General features: G+C 45.5%; 1 protein-coding gene across 3 annotated transcripts in view; it reads left to right on the forward strand.

The window, feature by feature from the left end:
- LOC126365851 (transient receptor potential cation channel trpm) overlaps window positions 1-20,033 on the forward strand; it is a 1,785,347-nt gene that overhangs the window by 1,344,751 nt on the left and 420,563 nt on the right. The window lies entirely within an intron of this gene.

Genomic DNA, 20,033 nt, shown 5'->3' on the forward strand with positions numbered 1-20,033 from the left:
AGACTCAGATCACAATATAGTAGTGATGAAGAGTAGGTTGAAGTTCAAGACATTAGTTAGGAAGAATCAATACGCAAAGAAGTGGGATACGGAAGTACTAACGAATGGCGAGATACGTTTGAAGTTCTCTAACGCTATAGATACAGCAATAAGGAATAGCGCAGTAGGCAGCACAGTTGAAGAGGAATGGACATCTCTAAAAAGGGCTATCACAGAAGTTGGGAAGGAAAACATAGGTACAAAGAAGGTAGCTGCGAAGAAACCATGGGTAACCGAAGAAATACTTCAGTTGATTGATGAAATGAGGAAGTACAGACATGTTCCGGGAAAATCAGGAATACAGAAATACAAGTCGCTGAGGAATGAAATAAATGGGAAGTGCAGGGAAGCTAAGACGAAATGGGTGCAGGAAAAATGTGAAGACATCGAAAAAGATATGATTGTCGGAAGGACAGACTCAGCATACAGCAAAGTCAAAACAACCTTTCGTGACATTAAAAGCAACGGTGGTAACATTAAGAGTGCAACGGGGATTCCACAGTAAAATGCAGAGGAGAGAGCAGATAGGTGGAAAGAATACACTGAAAGCCTCCGTGAGGGTGAAGATTTCTCTGATGTGATAGAACAAGAAATAGGAGTCGATTTAGAAGAGATAGGAGATCCAGTATTAGAATCGGAATTTAAAAGAGCTTTGGAGGACTTACGGTCGAATAAGGCAGAAGGGATAGATAACATTTCATCAGAATTTCTAAAATCATTGGGGGAAGTGGCAACAAAACGACTATTCACGTTGGTGTGTAGTTTATATGAGTCTGGCGACATACCATCTGACTTTCGGAAAAGCATCATCCACACAATTCCGAAGACGGAAAGAGCTGACGAGTGCGAGAATTCTCGCACAATCAGCTTAACAGCTCATGCATCGAAGCTGCTTACAAGAATAATATACAGAAGAATGGAAAATTGAGAATGCGCTAGGTGACGATCAGTTTGGCTTTAGGAAAAGTAAAGGCACGAGAGAGGCAATTCTGACGTTACGGCTAATAACGGAAGCAAGGCTCAAGAAAAATCAAGACACGTTCATAGGGTTTGTCGACCTGGAAAAAGCGTTCGACAATATAAGTTGGTGCAAGCTGTTCGAGATTCTGAAAAAGTTGGGGTAAACTATAGGGAGAGACGGGTCATATACAATATGTACAACAACCAAGAGGGAATAATAAGAGTGGACGAACAAGAACGAAGTGCTCGTATTAAGAAGGGTGTAAGACAAGGCTGTGGCCTTTCGCCCCTACTCTTCAATCTGTACATCGAGGAAGCAATGATGGAAATAAAAGAAAGGTTCAGGAGTGGAATTAAAATACAAGGTGAAAGGGTATCATTGATACGATTCGCTGATGACATTGCTATCCTGAGTGAAAGTGAAGGAGAATTAAATGATCTGCTGAACGGAATGAACAGTCTAATGAGTACACAGTATGGTTTGAGAGTAAATCAGAGAAAGACGAAGGTAATGGGAAGTAGTAGAGATGAGAACAGCGAGAAACTTAACATCAGGATTGATGGTCACGAAGTCAATGAAGTTAAGGAATTCTGCTACCTAGGCAGTAAATAACCAATGACGGACGGAGCAAGGAGGACATCAAAAGCAGACTCGCTATGGCAAAAAAGGCATTTCTGGCCAAGAGAAGTCTACTAATATCAAATACCAGCCTTAAGTTGAGGAAGAAATTTTTGAGGATGTACGTCTGGAGTACAGCATTGTATGGTAGTGAAACATGGACTGTGGGAAAACTGGAACAGAAGAGAATCGAAGCATTTGAGATGTGGTGCTATAGACGAATGTTGAAAATTAGGTGGACTGATAAGATAAGGAATGAGGAGGTTCTACGCAGAATCGGTGAGGAAAGGAATATGTGGAAAACACTGATAAGGAGAAGGGACAGGATGATAGGACATCTGCGTAGACATTACTCCAGTTTCTCAGAACAGTTCAACGGGATTATTCCACACCTCCAATAAACTCGAGTCCCAGCAGTCTACTGTATGCCCCATCATGTTGCAACAACTCCCGCCTTCCTTTCATCTCCACACATCTTATCGCAGGGCAACTTTAATCATTTTTTTTTCTCCAATCTATGTACGAGTAATAATCCCTGAGGCCTACTCACCCCATCAGGTGTAACCTATTCCTCCTGAACCGTTAAATTTGAGGGTCCAAATTCATTACCTCCCTGCTTAATTGAAAACCCCTGCTCGCCTAATTCCACATCCCAAGTACTAATTCCATCTTCATTCGAATCTCGCAAAATCTCCAAACCTCCTCATCTAACTCCGAACCCACTTTTCTTTAAAGGAACACACCGCCATTTGACTGTTTTATTATTTATTTACCTTTAACCTTGGTTTCGGCCTTCTACCCCATTTTCAAGTATATCATTTTGTGTTTAACATATATTGCAGGATTCTTAAAATGTTGTCACGCTCAAAGTGTTAAGCGTCCTGCAGTATATATTAAAGACATAAAATGAAATTCTTTAAAATGGCTTAGAAGGCCGAAACCAGGATTGGACTGAAATAAACAATAAAATAGTGAAATGGCGGCGTGTTCCTTTAAAAAATATTGTATGACTGTTGCTCAGCAACATCAAAAACTTTTCCACTGTTACTAGTAGATCCCATCGTCACCAAACAGCAGAAGATCTCGCATTTCTTTTCATTACTTCTAAATTGTTGCTAACATTTGCCTTATTAAAATATATGTTTATGTCAAAAACTAGATATATCTCCAAAGAATAGCCATTGCAACATCTACTTAGGACGTATCTAGTTTAAAGACGTTGCTGGTTTCATCGAAACTCGGCCTCCGGATGCAATGAAAGCAAGAAAAACGGCGGTGATTGCCGCTTTATCTGTTTTTTAAGACTTATGATTATAACTTATTTCAGATATTGGGGCCAAGCAAATATTTCTGAGAGTTATTCAGAATAGCAGTCACAATAAAAAGTACACTGAGCAAGCCTGAAAGAATTATTAAACATTGAAACATGTGTTTTTATAGCTGGTTGACAGATGCAGTGCTTCAACGAGCATTGCCAAATGTGGATGGTTCAAATGGCTCTGAGCACTATGGGACGTAGACGGCCGGTGTGGCCGTGCGGTTCTAGGCGCTTCAGTCTGGAACCGCGTGACCGCTACGGTCGCAGGGTCGGATCCTGCCTCGGGCATGGATGTCTGTAATGTCCTTAGGTTAGTTAGGTTTAAGTAGTTCTAAGTTCTAGGAGACTGATGACCTCAGATGTTAAGTCCCATAGTGCTCAGAGCCATTTGAACCATTCTTTGAACTATGGGACTTAACATCTGAGGTCATCAGTCCCCTAGAACTTAGAACTAATTAAACCTAACTAACCTAAGGACATCACACACATCCATGCCCTAGGCAGGATTCGAACCTGCGACCGTTGCGGTCACGCGGCTTCAGACTGAAGCGCCTAGAACCGCTCGGCCACACTGGCCGGCGCCAAATGTGGACACTAGACGCTGTTTATGCTGTAAAATACAGATGAGCAACATATTGAAAGAAATATAGTGTTTACTAAGCAATATATCGAACCTTAGGTACTGAGAATAATTCCATCTATTACACACAAGTGTTACAGTATGAGTTTATATCACCCACTGGACCGCTACAATCTTAATCGAAAAATTTGCCCAATTGGCAGACTGCTCTCCGATAGCGCCCATGTTTAAGGCTCATACCCAAGTGTAGAAAAACATTGGTAGGACTAGTGTCTTTCTTGGCGCAGATGTCGTCGAAGTATTCAAGGAGCACTCGCCTACTCTCGCCTTGCTTTTCCTGCATCTCAGTATCTAATTGTTTGCGCCAATGGAACATCAGCTACAGACATGCCTACATCAACCAAGGAAATCGGAATTGTCTCCATGCTGGCTGGCCATCATGTGGAATAAAAGAACACCTAAGGTATTGACCTTCATCGTCAACTCGTCGGGCCAGGGTTACAAGGGAATTCGTGGAATGTACACCAGTGAAATCGCATATAAATATGGCCGGAAGGTTCTAAACCTAGTCCTCATATTCTCTTCTCAGATGAAGGCTGCCGCCGTACCACTCCCAGTCTCCCGACCCACCCCTGATCCTTCCCGTTCCACCCTCCAGTTACACATTTAACTTCCCAGCCCAGTATCATCCCTCCAGCTCCCAGACATAGCCATTTGAGTTATGTAACAAAGCTTCAAGACAAATAATTTTTATAATATTTTGCTGTTAGTTTAATTTTGTTAAATGAAAAGTGTACTGCCGGGAAAAAATTAGTACATGCTTTTAGAGGTCTCCAATTCACTAAAGATTAAATGTTGCAACAGTGTACATGGAATTCCTAAAATGATAACATTTCCAGGTCAGCAACACAAGTGGTTCCGAGGTACCAGTTGTCGAACCATGCTGAGACGCCCATTTTAGTACGTTGTATAGCCACCATGGGCGGCAGTGCAGGCGCTGACTCTGCCATCCAGTCGATCGTACAGATAGCGAATTCTGACCTGGGACACGTTATGACACGTGGTGTTTCACGGGCCATGCGTGGGCGAGCATTAGCTTGATACAACATCACCTTCCTATTGCAAGAACGGCGAAATAACGTTCCGGGTGCTCATTAGCATCTGTCCAGAAACATCAGAGATGAACGAGAGTTGTGGCTTATCGCACCCTAGACCATACCGCCTGGGGTGGGGCCAGTGAGTTTTGGACGAATACACTCCACTAGGCGGCGCTCACCAGGGCTGCGTTACACGTGAAAACGACTACCATTTGCACGCAGGCAGACTCTGCGTTCATCGGTGAAGACCACGGCGCGCCATTCCATCTCCCAAGTGATTCTCCCAAGGCACCAGATGACCCATGCCCGTCGATGCTGTCGTGTGAGAGGAAGACAGGCTAGAGTTGTGCTGCCCGTAGTCCCGCTGGTAATAACCGCTTCGCAACAGTATGTGTTGACACGTGTGGACTCACGAGCCATTTTATCTGTACTGTGGTAGCTTTATAACCTGCCACTGCTGCAAACTCGCTCAGTTGGCTGAAGGAAGCACGAGCGCGTCTCCGTCACATGGTTGCCTGCTTGCTTCACTCGTATGCACCATGATGAGCCTTCTGGCTGTGAGAGCATTCCGGGCGCAGGGGCCGTCATGGGATCAGAATCGACCTCGTCTTTCCAGGTGTACTGTTTCTTCCGGCAGTGTATATATACTTGGGAGAGGCGTGAAACGATCGGGAGGTGAAAGGCGGGGGGGGGGGGGGGGGGGAATAAAGACAGACTGTAATTCGTACCTTGAAAATAACACGCGATTACCTGTCCCAATATTCATCATTTTATCCAGCTTCATTCTCTCGAGTTATTCAGTCACCTGATTGATTGTTTCTAGCTCTTGTGATGTATATCCTCTGGTGTTTATATGAACTTTAGTAGCTTTCTTTTAATATATTTTGTATGCTATTTGCCTTCTAGTATATTAAAATGAAAAAATACAAGGTTATTCATACACTATGTGATCAAAACTATCCGGACACCCGGCTGAAAATGACTTACAAGTTCGTGGGGTCCTCCGTCGGTAATTCTGGAATTCAGTATGGTGTTGGCCCACCCTTAGCCTTGATGACTGCTTCCACTCTTGCAGGCATATGTTCAATCAGGTAATGGAAGGTTTACTGGGGAATGGCAGCCAATTCTTCACGGAGTGCTGCACTGAGGAGAGATATCGATGTCGTTCGGTGAGGCCTGGCACAAAGTCAGCATTCTAATACACCCCAAAGATATTCTGCAGGATTCAGGTCAGGACTCTGTGCGGACCATTACAGGAATGTTATTGTCGTGTAACCACTCCGCCACAGGCCGTGTAATTTGAACAGCTGCTCGATTGTGTTGAAAGATGCAGTCGCCATTTCCGAATTGCCCTTCAACAGTGGGAAGCAAGAAGGTGCTTAAAACATGAATGTAGCCCTGTGCTGTGATAGTGGCACGCGAAACAACAAGGGGTGCAAACCCGTTCCATGAGAAAGACGACCACACCAAAACACCACCGCCTCCGAATTTAACTGTTGGCACTACACACACTGGTAGATGACGTTCACCGGGCATTCGTCATACCCACACCCTGCCATCGGATCGCCAGATTGTATACCGTGATCCATCAGTCCACACAAAGATTTTCCACTGTTCAGTCTTTCAATGTTTGGCATTTAACGCAGTGATGTGTGGCTTATAAGCAGGCATTCGACCTTGAAATCCAGGTTTCCCAACTCCTGCCTAACCGTCATAGTACTTGCAGTGGATCCTGGTGCAGCTTGGAATTCCTGTGTGATGGTCTGTATAGATGTCTGCCTATTAAACTTTACGACCCTCTTCAAGTCTCAGCGGTCTCTGTCAGACAGGTTCTAGGCGCGCAGTCCGGAACCGCGGGACTACTACGGTCGCAGGTTCGAATCCTGCCTCGGGCATGAATTTGTGTGATGTCCTTAGGTTAGTTAGGTTTAAGTAGTTCTAAGTTGTAGGGGACTGATGACCACAGCAGTTAAGTCCCATGGTGCTCAGAGCCATTTGAACCATCTGTCAGACAACAGACGAGGTCGTCGTGTACGCTTTTATGCTGTACGTGTCCCTTCATGTTTCCACTTCACTATCACATCGGAAACAGTGCACCTAGGGATTTTTATGACTGTGGAAATTTCGCGTACAGACGTATGACACAAGTGACTCCAATCACCTGAACACGTTCGAATTCCGTGAGCTCCGCGGAGCGCCCCATTCTGCTCTCACGATGTCTAATGAGTACTGAGGCACCTGATATGGAGTACGTGACAGTAATTGGTAGCACAATTCACCTAATATGAGAAACGTATTTTTTTGGGGCTGTCTGTATACTGTTGATCACATAGTGTAAGAACCTCGAAGTGTTTAGAAGACGACTGTACGAAAACTTCAAGAGATACAGTAAAATGGCACATATCTGTGGAAAGAGAATCTCTGCAAGTTTTGATTCGTAATACGGGCTGTGGCATAGTTGGACCAAGGTGGGAAAGCGGAAAGGTAGCCTGCTCACGTGCATTTAAGGGGAGCTATGAGCTCGCTAGGCGGCGAGTCTGGCCAGTTGGTCAACCGGGTCAGTGAGGCGCAGTCAGTGTCTGTCTCTCTTCCGGATTCCGGAGTGCTAGTATGTGTTAGGCCATCAGTCGGCTCGAGTTTGTTTAGGCAATGGTCGTTGGCGGTCGGATCGATCGGTTGGTCGGTCGCGCACTGAGACACAAGATGAGTTGTCCGTCTTAAGCGTCGGCGCTTGTGGGGTCGCCACGTCAGTCCAGTCGGCAGTACCGTATAGCGAGGAGTAGTGGCTTCGCGGCCGACGCGGGAGCAACTGGAGCCAACCCACGACATCACTCTGGCCGGTGCGAGCTGCGACGCCGTGACACGGGAGATCGGCCCACCTTCCTGCGTCCGTTGAAGCCGCTGTCAGCGGACGGTTTGGGAGAGCCTTTTGGGGGTGCTACGCCAGGTCTTCGCCAGACATTGCAGTTTATTAGCAGTTAAGTGATTCGTGATATGTTGTTTCATTTACTTGTTAAATTCTACTTGTTTCTTGGTCAGTCTCTCGTCCTCCGCTTGCTCGACTGTCTCCCGTCCGCATTTGTTAGGCAGTTAGTGTCTGTCTGTCTGTCGGTCTGCCATACGTTAATAGCTGCGTCTGTCATGTTTATCGGATTCGGTGTTAACGAATTTATTGCTTGAAGTGTAACGGACGAGTTCCTGAAATACGCTCCTGAAAATGGAAAAAAGAACACATTGACACCGGTGTGTCAGACCCACCATACTTGCTCCGGACACTGCGAGAGGGCTGTACAAGCAATGATCACACGCACGGCACAGCGGTCACACCAGGAACCGCGGTGTTGGCCGTCGAATGGCGCTAGCTGCGCAGCATTTGTGCACCGCCGCCGTCAGTGTCAGCCAGTTTGCCGTGGCATACGGAGCTCCATCGCAGTCTTTAACACTGGTAGCATGCCGCGACAGCGTGGACGTGAACCGTATGTGCAGTTGACGGACTTTGGGCGAGGGCGTAAAGTGGGCATGCGGGAGGCCGGGTGGACGTACCACCGAATTGCTCAACACGTGGGGCGTAAGGTCTCCACAGTACATCGATGTTGTCGCCAGTGGTCGGCGGAAGGTGCACGTGCCCGTCGACCTGGGACCGGACCGCAGCGACGCACGGATGCACGCCAAGACCGTAGGATCCTACGCAGTGCCGTAGGGGACCGCACCGCCACTTCCCAGCAAATTAGGGACACTGTTGCTCCTGGGGTATCGGCGAGGACCATTCGCAACCGTCTCCATGAAGCTGGGCTACGGTCCCGCACACCGTTAGGCCGTCTTCCGCTCACGCTCCAACATCGTGCAGCCCGCCTCCAGTGGTGTGGCGACAGGCGTGAATGGAGGGACGAATGGAGACGTGTCGTCTTCAGCGATGAGAGTCGCTTCTGCCTTGGTGCCAATGATGGTCGTATGCGTGTTTGGCGCCGTGCAGGTGAGCGCCACAATCAGGACTGCATACGACCGAGGCACACAGGGCCAACACCCGGCATCATGGGAGCGATCTCCTACACTGGCCGTACACCTCTGGTGATCGTCGAGGGGACACTGAATAGTGCACGGTACATCCAAACCGTCATCGAACCCATCGTTCTACCATTCCTAGACCGGCAAGGGAACTTGCTGTTCCAAGAGGACAATGCACGTCCGCATGCATCCCGTGCCACCCAACGTGCTCTAGAAGGTGTAAGTCAACTATCCTGGCCAGCAAGATCTCCGGATATGTCCCCCATTGAGCATGTTTGGGACTGGATGAAGCGTCGTCTCACGCGGTCTGCACGTCCAGCACGAACGCTGGTCCAACTGAGGCGCCAGATGGAAATGGCATGGCAAGCCGTTCCACAGGACTACATCCAGCATCTCTACGATCGTCTCCATGGGAGAATAGCAACCTGCATTGCTGCGAAAGGTGGATATACACTGTACTAGTGCCGACATTGTGCATGCTCTGTTGCCTGTGTCTATGTGCCTGTGGTTCAGTCAGTGTGATCATGTGATGTATCTGACCCCAGGAATGTGTCAATAAAGTTTCCCCTTCCTGGGACAATGAATTCACGGTGTTCTTATTTCAATTTCCACTAGTGTATGTTTTTCTCTTGCCTATCATCTTGAGAAGCGTTATATGTGTAATGCAGAGCAGTTTGTATATTTCATGTAAGACTGCATTTCATAGGTTTTTTATTTAAATGGTCATTTTGGTATATAAAGTTGCTACCCTTCCACCGTAAGAGTTTTTTTTAAAATCAGGTTGCATCTTTGGTGACAAATTAATTTGTTTAATGTTAGTGTTTTGACCATTTCCATCCCTCCTATGGGGTGCATAGTTTATGTGCTTGTGTGAGTTTCTTTTTAGTTTAAAGTAATCTGGTGTATTGCAGACGTGCACCAGTGTAGTCTTTCAGAGGTGGTTGTGAGCGGTCGTGACTAAGGCCGTGTCGAAAGGGAGCGGCAAGGTTCTCAGCCCGAAAGCTCATACTGTCAAAATTTGTTCTTTCTGCCTCTGAATAAATAGTAACTTGATATTTAGAGGGTGCCTTCTGATTATAATTTTAAATCTGTTTAAAAAAAATGGGCCTTTTAGGAATAAAATTTCCATTTGTTGAAACAAATTTTGTATGTTTTCATCATTTACCCACTGGCAACTACTTCCGCGTTCACATCGTGTGATTAAATGTGTTAATGTTCTTGATAAATCTCTAGTAAATTCTTAAGAAAAGGTTTTTGAAAGTAAATTCATGTTTTAAGATAATTTCCCCAACTTTTTTGTGCAAATCCTTAAGATGAACTTAAATTCTAAAGTTACATGTTTAAGGATCAAAGTGATATGTTAATTTCATGTTTCAGACAAGCACAACCGGAGTTACAATGTCAGCTGTCGAGGTATCTCCTTTCAGAGCTGCCTCGGGAAAATCCTAAATACACGGAAAGATATTAATTTTTTCAATCCAGAAATACCAGTAAAAGCTTCAATGTATGCTTTATTCATGGCAGCAAATCCCATCTGTCTACTACATTCCATTACACCGTTTCTCACAAGTGATTTCTAATCAAGCTGCGGGCCTACGGGGTATCGTCTCAGTTGTGCGACTGGATTCTTGATTTCCTGTCAGGAAGGTCGCAGTTCCTAGTAATAGACGGCAAATCATCGAGTAAAAGTGAAGTGATATCAGGTGTTCCCCAGGGAAGCGTCCTGGGACCTTGGTTGTTCCTGATCTACATAAATGACCTGGGTGACAATCTGAGCATTTCTCTTAGGTTATTCGCAGATGATGTTGTAATTTACCGTCTAGCAAGGTCATCCGAAGACCAGTATCAGTTGCACAGCGATTTAGAAAAGATTGCTGTATGGTGTGGCAGATGGCAGTTGACGCTACATAACGAAAAGTTTGAGGTGATCCACATGAGTTCCAAAAGAAATCCGATGGAATTCGATTACTCGATAAATAGTACAATTCTCAAGGCTGTCAATTCAACTAAGTACCTGGGTGTTAAAATCACGAACAACTTCAGTTGGAAAGACCACATATATAATATTGTGGGGAAGGCGAGCCAAAGGTTGCGTTTCATTGGCAGGACACTTAGAAGATCCAACAAGTCCACTAAAGAGACAGCGTTCGTCCTCTGTTGGAATATTGGTGCGCGGTGTGGGATCCTTACCAGGTGGGATTGACGGAGGGTGCAAAAAAGGGCAGCTCGTTTTGTATTATCACGTAACAGGGGAGAGAGAGAGGCAGATATGATACGCGAGTTGGGATGGAATTCATTAAAGCAAAGACGTTTTTCGTCGCGGCGAGATCTATTTACGAAATTTCAGCCACCAGCTTTCTCTTCCGAATGCGAAAATATTTTGTTGAGCCCAACCTACATAGGTAGGAATGATCATCAAAATAAAATAAGAGAAATCAGAGCTCGAACAGAAAGGTTTAGGTGTTCGTTTTTTCCGCGCGCTGTTCGGGAGTGGAATGGTAGAGAGATAGTATGATTGTGGTTCGACGAACCCTCTGCCAAGCACTTAAATGTGAATTGCAGAGTAATCATGTAGATGTAGATTACAGAGGGAAAAAAACCCTGAATTTGAGTAATATTTTCGTCCGTCAACCTGTCGTTGCCCCTTCAGTTTTGGACGACAGTGTAGTGCAAGCAGTACGAGACTCGGGTATAAGTCTCCAACGCAGACTCTGGATGTGCTATCAATAATCGAACGCTGCCCTTTGGCGTCCAGCCACGCTGCCGGTAGCAGGGGAGAGCTAAGCTGGGCTGAGCTGGTCCGCCGCCTCGCAGTAACGAGGGAACGCTCTACAAGTGTCGGTCGGCTCCGGCGAGGCCCGGCCTGTTACTGGCTGGGCGAGCAGAGCGGCAGCGCGGAAAATTGCCGTCGTCAGCCCAGCAGCAGCGGCAACGGGAGTAATCAGAGTGCGCTGGGAGGACGCGCGGCGGGTGGCCGGTAACGAGAGCTCGCATCCAGATGGCCCTGCCCATCTCAAGTAATTGGCAGGCGAGCCACCTCTACGTGGCACTGACGGCGGCCCTCATCGCGGCTGCGAGATTCGCACCCTGCCGCGCTGGCGCTACCGCTGTTTCGAGATTGCCTGGTAAAAGGCAGGCAATGACGCAGTCTTGAGCGGGACCGATGCGGGCTGTCGTCTCCGGCGTTACTCGGGGACCAATATCCCTGGTAGAAGGGCAATGACACTCCTGCACGCTGCTGGTAGTATGGCAGGTGGAGTATAGGTTTTAACTGAGGTTGGCGACAGAGAATAACGTAAAAGGAAATGGGCGTTTGGCGTCATTGGCCGGGAGGCTCCTTGCGGGGCAGGTCCGGCCGCAAAATGGTTCAAATGGCTCTGAGCACTATGGGACTTAACTACTCTGGTCATCAGTCCCCTAGAACTGAGAACTACTTAAACCTAACTAACCTAAGGACATCACACACAGCCATGCCCGAGGCAGGATTCGAACCTGCGACCGTAGCAGTCGCGCGGTTCCGGTCCGGCCGCCTTCGTGCAGGTCTCATTACATTCGACACCATATTGGGCGACCTGCGCGTCGGATGACGATGAAGACAGCACAACACCCAGTCCCTGAGTGGAGAAAATCCCCGACCCAGCCGGGAATGGAACCCGTGCGCGCAGGACGGCAATCCGTCACGCTGAGCACTCAGCTATCGGGGCGGACAGATAATAAGGCGAACATCAGTGAAGGTCAGCCGCGCAGGATTAGCCCAGCCGCCTGAGGCGCTGCAGTCATAGACTGTGCGGCTCGTCATGGCGGAGGTTCGAGTCCTCCCTGAGACATGGGTGTGTGTGTTTGTCCTTAGGATAATTTAGATTAAGTATTGTGTAACCTTAGGGTCTGATGACAGCAGTTAAGTCCCATGAGGTTTCACCCACATTTGAACAGTGAAGGTCAAACATGGGTAATGGACAATCATTTTGTAATCGAAGCTCTTTCCGTGTCCGCGGTTGCTTCCTGACATGTAAAAGGGAAATGTTCTGCCTCTAACAAACACAATTTTTATTGTATTACTACCCATACATGTTTGGGACAAGTTTCTCCATCTTCAGTGGGTTTTATTGATTTGAACAATATACTAAGAAATACTGGATACAGGCTCCGCCTTATATGCAAAACACGGTTATTCTTTTTTTTTCTTTACCCAAACATGTTTAGGTACCTCTGTGCCATCATTTGTGGGTTTTGGTTATTGAACAACTATAAAAGTGTACATTTTTAGGTTACAACTAAGCTAACAAAATGAGGCCTAAAGACAGTTTTTCTTCGTTTCTGTTCTTATCTTGATTTCACTTCATACGATTTTGCAGTGCCTTTAGTATGGTGTTCTGCGCTGGTACCTTGTCATCTGTAAGTCAAACGTTGTAAATGTGAATTTTATCACGAGTTAACACATCCATCGATTTCACGTTTTAAAGAAGCAGAGTGTGGAGGGGAATGGCTGACAGTATTCCGTAGGCGCACAAACAGATGCAAATGATCGGAAAGGAGAATTTCGTATCGTTGGACAGTGAGAGACGCGTCGAGAGATCCGTTTCATCCCATGTAAACATCCCCCACATGTGAATGTGTCCACACGTTCGTACCCTATTGGAAAGCAAAATATGACACCTGAAATTCCTCAAGGAAAAGGCTGGGATATCACCAAAATTTAGCATGAAAGAATTTGTTCCTGTTCTATCAGCATAGATCGCTGAAGGATGACATCGTTTTGTGAGCACGAGGATGTATTGTCGCATCTCCCGCGGCCAGTCAGTGTTGCTGGGACTTTGTGGACTACTCTGCAGAGATGGATGCGTGATAGCTATCTACCACCATCATAATTACCTCAGCGTGCAACTATTTTGCAGGAGGAACGGTGTGATTCTCTTGGAAACCATACTAGGCCTGTATTTATCCATTCGAGACGAATAGAAGGTGTTTTGAATGTCAACGAATTTCCTGTACCGCATCAGGCAAGGTAAATGTTGTGTTTTTGGTGCTTCCATTATTTCGTCCATCACCTAGTATTATTTCTCCCTCGGACATTTTGCCTTGTACACTAAGACATTAATTCCCATCCTCTCACAGTAAGAAAAGAGTTCGGTCAATCCCATACAACGCCCTCTCTCCCCACAAAACTATGTTTCCTACCTTCTTCGCAAGCACGTCTCACTCTGATTTACAGCACCGTATTGTATTCATTAAAGATCACACAACATACACATCGTCAGCATTTGTTTTTGATAAACAGTATCGAGAGAATGCTGCCTCTCATCCTATTAACTGCATCTATAATTCCGCCTGTTGTCCTGTATCGTTTGCGCAGGACGAGGTCAGACCGACTGTCGAAACTTCAGGATGCGTGGTGCTAATTTCGGTGGTGTTTGCTGTTTGCCAAAATTGCACTCAAATGTGCAACAAGCAAGCGTGCTCCCCGCCCCGATTTCAGTAATTGTGATCAGCGAGAAACAACAGAACTAGAACTAATTAAGCCGCCAGTAAGTGGAAACTGGGGGGGGGGGGGGGGGGTTGACGCAGCCGGCGTTGGACTGGCCGCAGACGATAAATCCCGTGGTGGCCAACTGCCGAGTCAGCCGCCGCCAAACTGTTTACTGTTCGTTAACAAGTAGCAACAACTGCGCCGACCGTGAACACTCAACTCCCGACCATAGAAGCTCCTAACGATAGTGAGGCCATGGCCGATTTCACAGTTAGATGTGCTTTTCAGTCCTGAGACTGGTTTAATGCAGCTCTCCATGCTACTCTATCCTGTGCAAGCTTCTACATCTCCCAGTACCTACTGTAACCTACATCCTTCTGAATCTGCTTAGTGTATTCATCTCTTGGTCTCCCTCTACAATTTTTACCCTCCACGCTGCCCTCCAATACTAAATTGGTGACCCCTTGATGCCTCAGAACATGTCCTACCAACCGATCCCTTCTTCTAGTCAAGTTGTGCCACAAACTTCTCTTCTCCCCAATCCTATTCAATACCTCCTCATTAGTTATGTGATCTACCCATCTAATCTTCAGCATTCTTCTGCAGCACCACATTTCTAAAGCGTCTATTCTTTTCTTGCCTAAACTATTTATCGTCCATGTTTCACTTCCATACACGACTACACTCCATACAAATACTTTCAGAAATGACTTCCTGACACTTAAATCTGTACTCGATGTTAAGAAATTTCTCTTCTTCAGAAACGCTTTCCTTGCCATTGCCAGTCTACATTTTATATCCTCTCTATTTGACAGTAAGTAGTGCAAAACGTCTGTCCAACTATGCAAACGGCAACTGCCACCGTAGATGTACAAACAAGTGAATTTCCATATACTTTGTTGTTAGCGATCCTCAAAAGACTTTGTCCCAGTGGCAGAAAAGTATATCAGTTTCATGTCAGCCACGTTGCACCAGGGACAATCTGAAGCAATCAGACATGGTGCACCATAAGGTTCTTTTCTGGGTCCACTGTTGCTCGTGATTACATACGTCATCTTCCACTTGTATTGCCCCTTCTCCGACCGAAACTGGCTAGCATCTAACGCTACCATCGACCACCTTGAACGGCCATCGATACTAACGTTATACCTCTGCGAGGAATTTTTAAGGCGTGACCTGATGGAAACAGAGATATCAAACTGGGATTCGTTTCTGCAACACTCCAGTAGAGTCTGAACAATAGTAACCGGCGAGTCTAGAACAGACGTTCTCCCAGCACAAAAGCAAATTGTAACATTACATAATAAAACAAGTCGCTAGCCTAATTAGGCATTCTTATGTCAAGCATAATGATAAAGCAGAGGGCAGTGCTAAGGCTAACCTAACCTTCCTTGACACACACACTACAATCTTTCCTAGTACCTGTTAATACCACAACACACTAACCTAACGTTGCAGATAAATGTGCTACTAACTAGTAACTCAGATAAGCAAATGACCTATCAGATAGTAAACAACAACATATGCCTCTCAACAACACGTATCTTTAATGAACTAGGTGCAAAGGTTTATAAAACCATATACCGACACACATGAAACTAGCATAAATACTGAACAGGGAAAAGCTTGAAATGATTCTGCATTCAAATCAGTGGTCTAATAATGATCGTAATCGATAAATGCATTGCCTAATACATTGTCTCTATGCCTGTGCATTAACCAACTTGCATTAGAAATAGATATCAGTTCTTTATTAAACTCGGTTTGAAGCAACTACATACAATGCAAATCTAACTACACTGGCTCTGAAGGAACCTTTGCATTGCTTCATTAATTAACTAGGTTGTTACATGAGGACCCTTAAACTTTCTTGTTTGAAGAGCCATGCTCATTAACAAAACTACGACAGTACGTACAGAAAAGGTATTTTTATCATTAATTATTAGTTGAGTAAAGCACAACAAACTATAACTCTGTAAATAACAAATGTGCTTTCATAAGCAGTCTTTTAACCTACTCAAAATTACAATTGGCTGTGCAAATGACAACACAACGTTAAATTCAAGATCAGCCACTTTATCATAATAAATTAGGACACTCGGAATTAAATTCACCAGGATAGGTATCCTGTCCAGGTTAGTGATTTGGGATAATCATGGGTGTGAGATAGAGTTTTTAGTAACACCACGATCATTATTAAAACTGAGCAAACTTCACAAATACCTGGTCCATTTACGGAGTGCCAAATACAAAACAATTTAGTGGAAGGCTGGTGGTACTGGTGGCGCTGGTGGCGCAATTTGCAGTGGTTGTTAACCTGACGACGATGTATTCATGCCAGTACTGTTGGCCTCACCCAATTACTGATCTTCTTGGCGTCGAAATAATATTTCTATAGGACCAAAAACAGGCTTAGATGGTGGGGTCATGTTACACGCATGGGAGAAGCAAGGTTACCCAAGAGACTCATGGATTGAGCAGTAGAGGGTAGGAGGAGTCTGGGTAGACCAAGGAGAAGGTACCTGGATTCGGTTAAGAATGATTTTGAAGTAATAGGCTTAACATCAGAAGAGGCACCAATGTTAGCACGGAATAGGGGATCATGGAGGAATTTTATAAGGGGGACTATGCTCCATACTGAACACTGAAAGGCATAATCAGTCTTAAATGATGATGATGACCAAAAAACATGCCATGATAATGGTATCACCAAATTCAGCATTCGAGGCCCATAAATACTGCCCTTAAGCTCTTCTGGCCTCAAAACTCCAGGGATAGGAGCCACTGTGATCCTCTGCTGCTAGAGAGATGTTGACCACAGCACTGCTCAGCCCAGATTCCTTACTCGTCACAAAGGATGAGTTGCCACTTGCGCGTCAAACACACTGTTTCCACTCCGCCAGGCAACTTTCGTAGCTGCAGGCTTCCCTACATCTTTTACGTTTAACCCTACGTTCCCTAATTATGGACCAAGTACATTACATAACAATCATTTTAGTAGTTATTTAAATTCACATAACAGAAACATGTATACAAAGTCAAAGAATTTCCATGACAGATACAACATTATACATAAGCAATAATACAAATTGACATAGAAATATCAATACAGATACAAAATAGATCAAAAATAGGTGTTACAAGCTGTGATCCAAATCAGAATGTAATTCAATTTATTCCATCTACATTCCTGTAGCTGGAGCACTTAATATCCCTATCTGTTGTAGTACCTGAAAATAAGAAATATTCACTCTGGGAATAAAGCAACCAGTTTTCCAATTACGCTGCTATCTAGCCACATAACCGCATAAAGTCAGGCCAAATTGTCAACTCTCTCTTTGAGGGAAATGTACTTTCAGACAGATAGTCACAACAAAATAAATATTAAAATAGTGTTTTCATGCCTAAAATAGTGTAAACGAGCGACGAGTTCTGTATAATAAGAATGTGTTCATGCTGTGCGCGGACGCAGGAGGAGCTGGCAGCAGTTCTCGAACAGCTGAATGTTCTTTTGGCTACCATCAGTCACACTCAGGGTGCTGCCTCGGGGTGTAGCAGTGGAGGAGAATGTGGCGTCTCGCTGGGATACCTCAGGTGTCGCTTGTTTCACCCCCAGGCTCTGTTGCCGAGGCACCTCCTAGTCTACCCGACGCTGTGGATCCGCCTTCACAGCAGAGTGACTGGCGGGTGGTAGCGCGTTCGCGTGGCTCAAGGTGGACGCCCAGTTTGGAGACTGGTCTCTGCCTTCCACATTCATCCTATGAGTGAGCAGGTGGCCGCTCCTTCAGCAGGGTCCGAGCATGCAAACGGTGGGGGGGGGGGGGGGGGGGGAGATTTACTATTTATCGGGAGCTCCAACGTGAAGCGCGTTATGGAGTCCCGTAGGCACGTAGCGTTCAAGGCTGGAAAGAAAGCCAATTTGCACTCGGTATATCTGCCAAGGGGCCTCATTGAGATGTGGAGGCGGCTATCGAGCGTGCAGGGTGCAGTGATCTGCAAGTTGCGGCTCACGTCGACACCAACGTCACCTGTTGTGTGAATTCCGTGGCCATTCTCCGTTCATAAAGGCCGCTGGCGTAAGTGTCGAAGGTTTCTGGCCTCACGCGTGGAGTGCAATCAGAACTCGCAGGTTGCGGTATTCTTCCGAGAGTTGATCAGGGTCCGTTGTTTTGGAGCAGAGTGAAGGATCCCATTCAGAGGATTGTCGATTCTGTAAAGTTCTTGGTTGCAGATTTCTAGAACGGCATTATCAGTTGAGAATTTGTAGTACTCCCCTTGAGAGGTCAGTGTTGCACTACACAAAAGAAACAGGTATTCGGGTAGAAAAGTACTTGTCGAGTACAAGTGCGGTTTCTTTTAGGCCACGTGATAATCGGAGTTACTGTGATGAACACTCGCCAGTCGATACGCTGCAAGAAAAAAAATGGTTCAAATGGCTCTGATCACTATGGGACTTAACATCTGAGGTCATCAGTCCCCTAGAACTTAGAACTACTTAAATCTAATCAACCTAAGGACATCACACACATCCGTGCCCGAGGCAGAATTCGAACCTGCGACCGTACCAGTCGCGCGGTTCCGGACTGAAGCACCTAGAACCGCTCGGCCTCCGCGGCCAGCAAGCTGCAAGAGAAGTCAGACAACATTCAGAGTAAAGACACTCCGACTGTCAAAATTTTATCAGTAACGTGTCGAATATTCGTAGAAAGTTCCCGAATTTACCGTCCTCCAGGAAAGTTCTCTCACTTAGATTATTCTCGGGATCGAAAACTGGCTGAAACCCAAAGTGGAAGGCTCAGAGATATTTGCCGAGTCATGGAACGTATACCGGAAAGACAGATTAGAAGCTGTAGGAGGGTGAGTGTTCACTGCCGACGACGAAAATATTGTCGCAGTTAAGTACGACAGTGGTGTTATTTGGTCGCATATAACCGGTCTAGGTAAAACCATGTTAATTGTTGAATGTTTCTACCGACCACCCCATTCGGCAGTGACAATTCTAGAGTCATTCAAAGAAAATACCCAGATCATGCATTATTAGTTGGAGGCGACTTTAACCTACCGAGTATAGACTGGGTTGTTTATGGATTCTTGCAGGAGGTACGGACAGACATTCATGCAAACTATTTTTGAACACATTTTCTAAAACTGTCTTGCGCAGCTAGCTCGGCAGTCCATACACAATGAAAATATCTTAGGTCTTGTAGCTAAAAATAGGCCGGACCTTACCGACAACGTCGCTGCAGAAACAGGGATTAGCTATCACAATGTCATTGTAGCAACCACGGTTACGAAAGTTAATAAATTAGTTAAGAAGGCTGGGAGAGTGTTTCTGCTAGAAAAGGCAGAAAAGCAGTTTTTAGCATCTCACTTAGACAACGAACTGACATCGCTTGGTTCCAGTAAGATGGACGTATAGGAATTGTAGTGAAGTTTTAAGCAAATTATAAATCATGGCCTGGAGAGATGTGTGTCCAGCAAGTGGATTAAGCATGGAAAAAACTCACCATGATTTAATAATAATATTCGGAAAATACTGAGGAAGAAGATGCTGTTGCACTCTCGGTTCAAAATAGATCGCGCAAATGCGACAAGCAAAGGTTAATAGAGACACGTGCGTCTGTAAAATTACAACTGCTACACCGTCACACCTTAGCAAAAGACCTGGTAGACAACCGGAGAAAATTCTAGTCCTATGTAAAAATCGTTAAGTTTCTCTGAGACTTCCATTCAGTCACTTTTTGTCCAATTCGGTGCGGCAGTTTAAGATAGTAAAACGAAAAATTAAATTTCACGTTCAAGAAATCGTTCACTTAGGAGAATCATTTAAACATACCGTCGTTTGACCACCAGACGAACTCCCGTATGGACAACATAGCAAGAAGCATCCCTGGCGTAGAGAAACAGCTGAAGAAATTGAGAACACATTAGTCACCAGATCCGGATGG

This window comes from Schistocerca gregaria, chromosome 4 (genome assembly GCF_023897955.1).
Source record: "Schistocerca gregaria isolate iqSchGreg1 chromosome 4, iqSchGreg1.2, whole genome shotgun sequence".
Taxonomy (NCBI): Eukaryota; Metazoa; Arthropoda; class Insecta; order Orthoptera; family Acrididae; genus Schistocerca; species Schistocerca gregaria.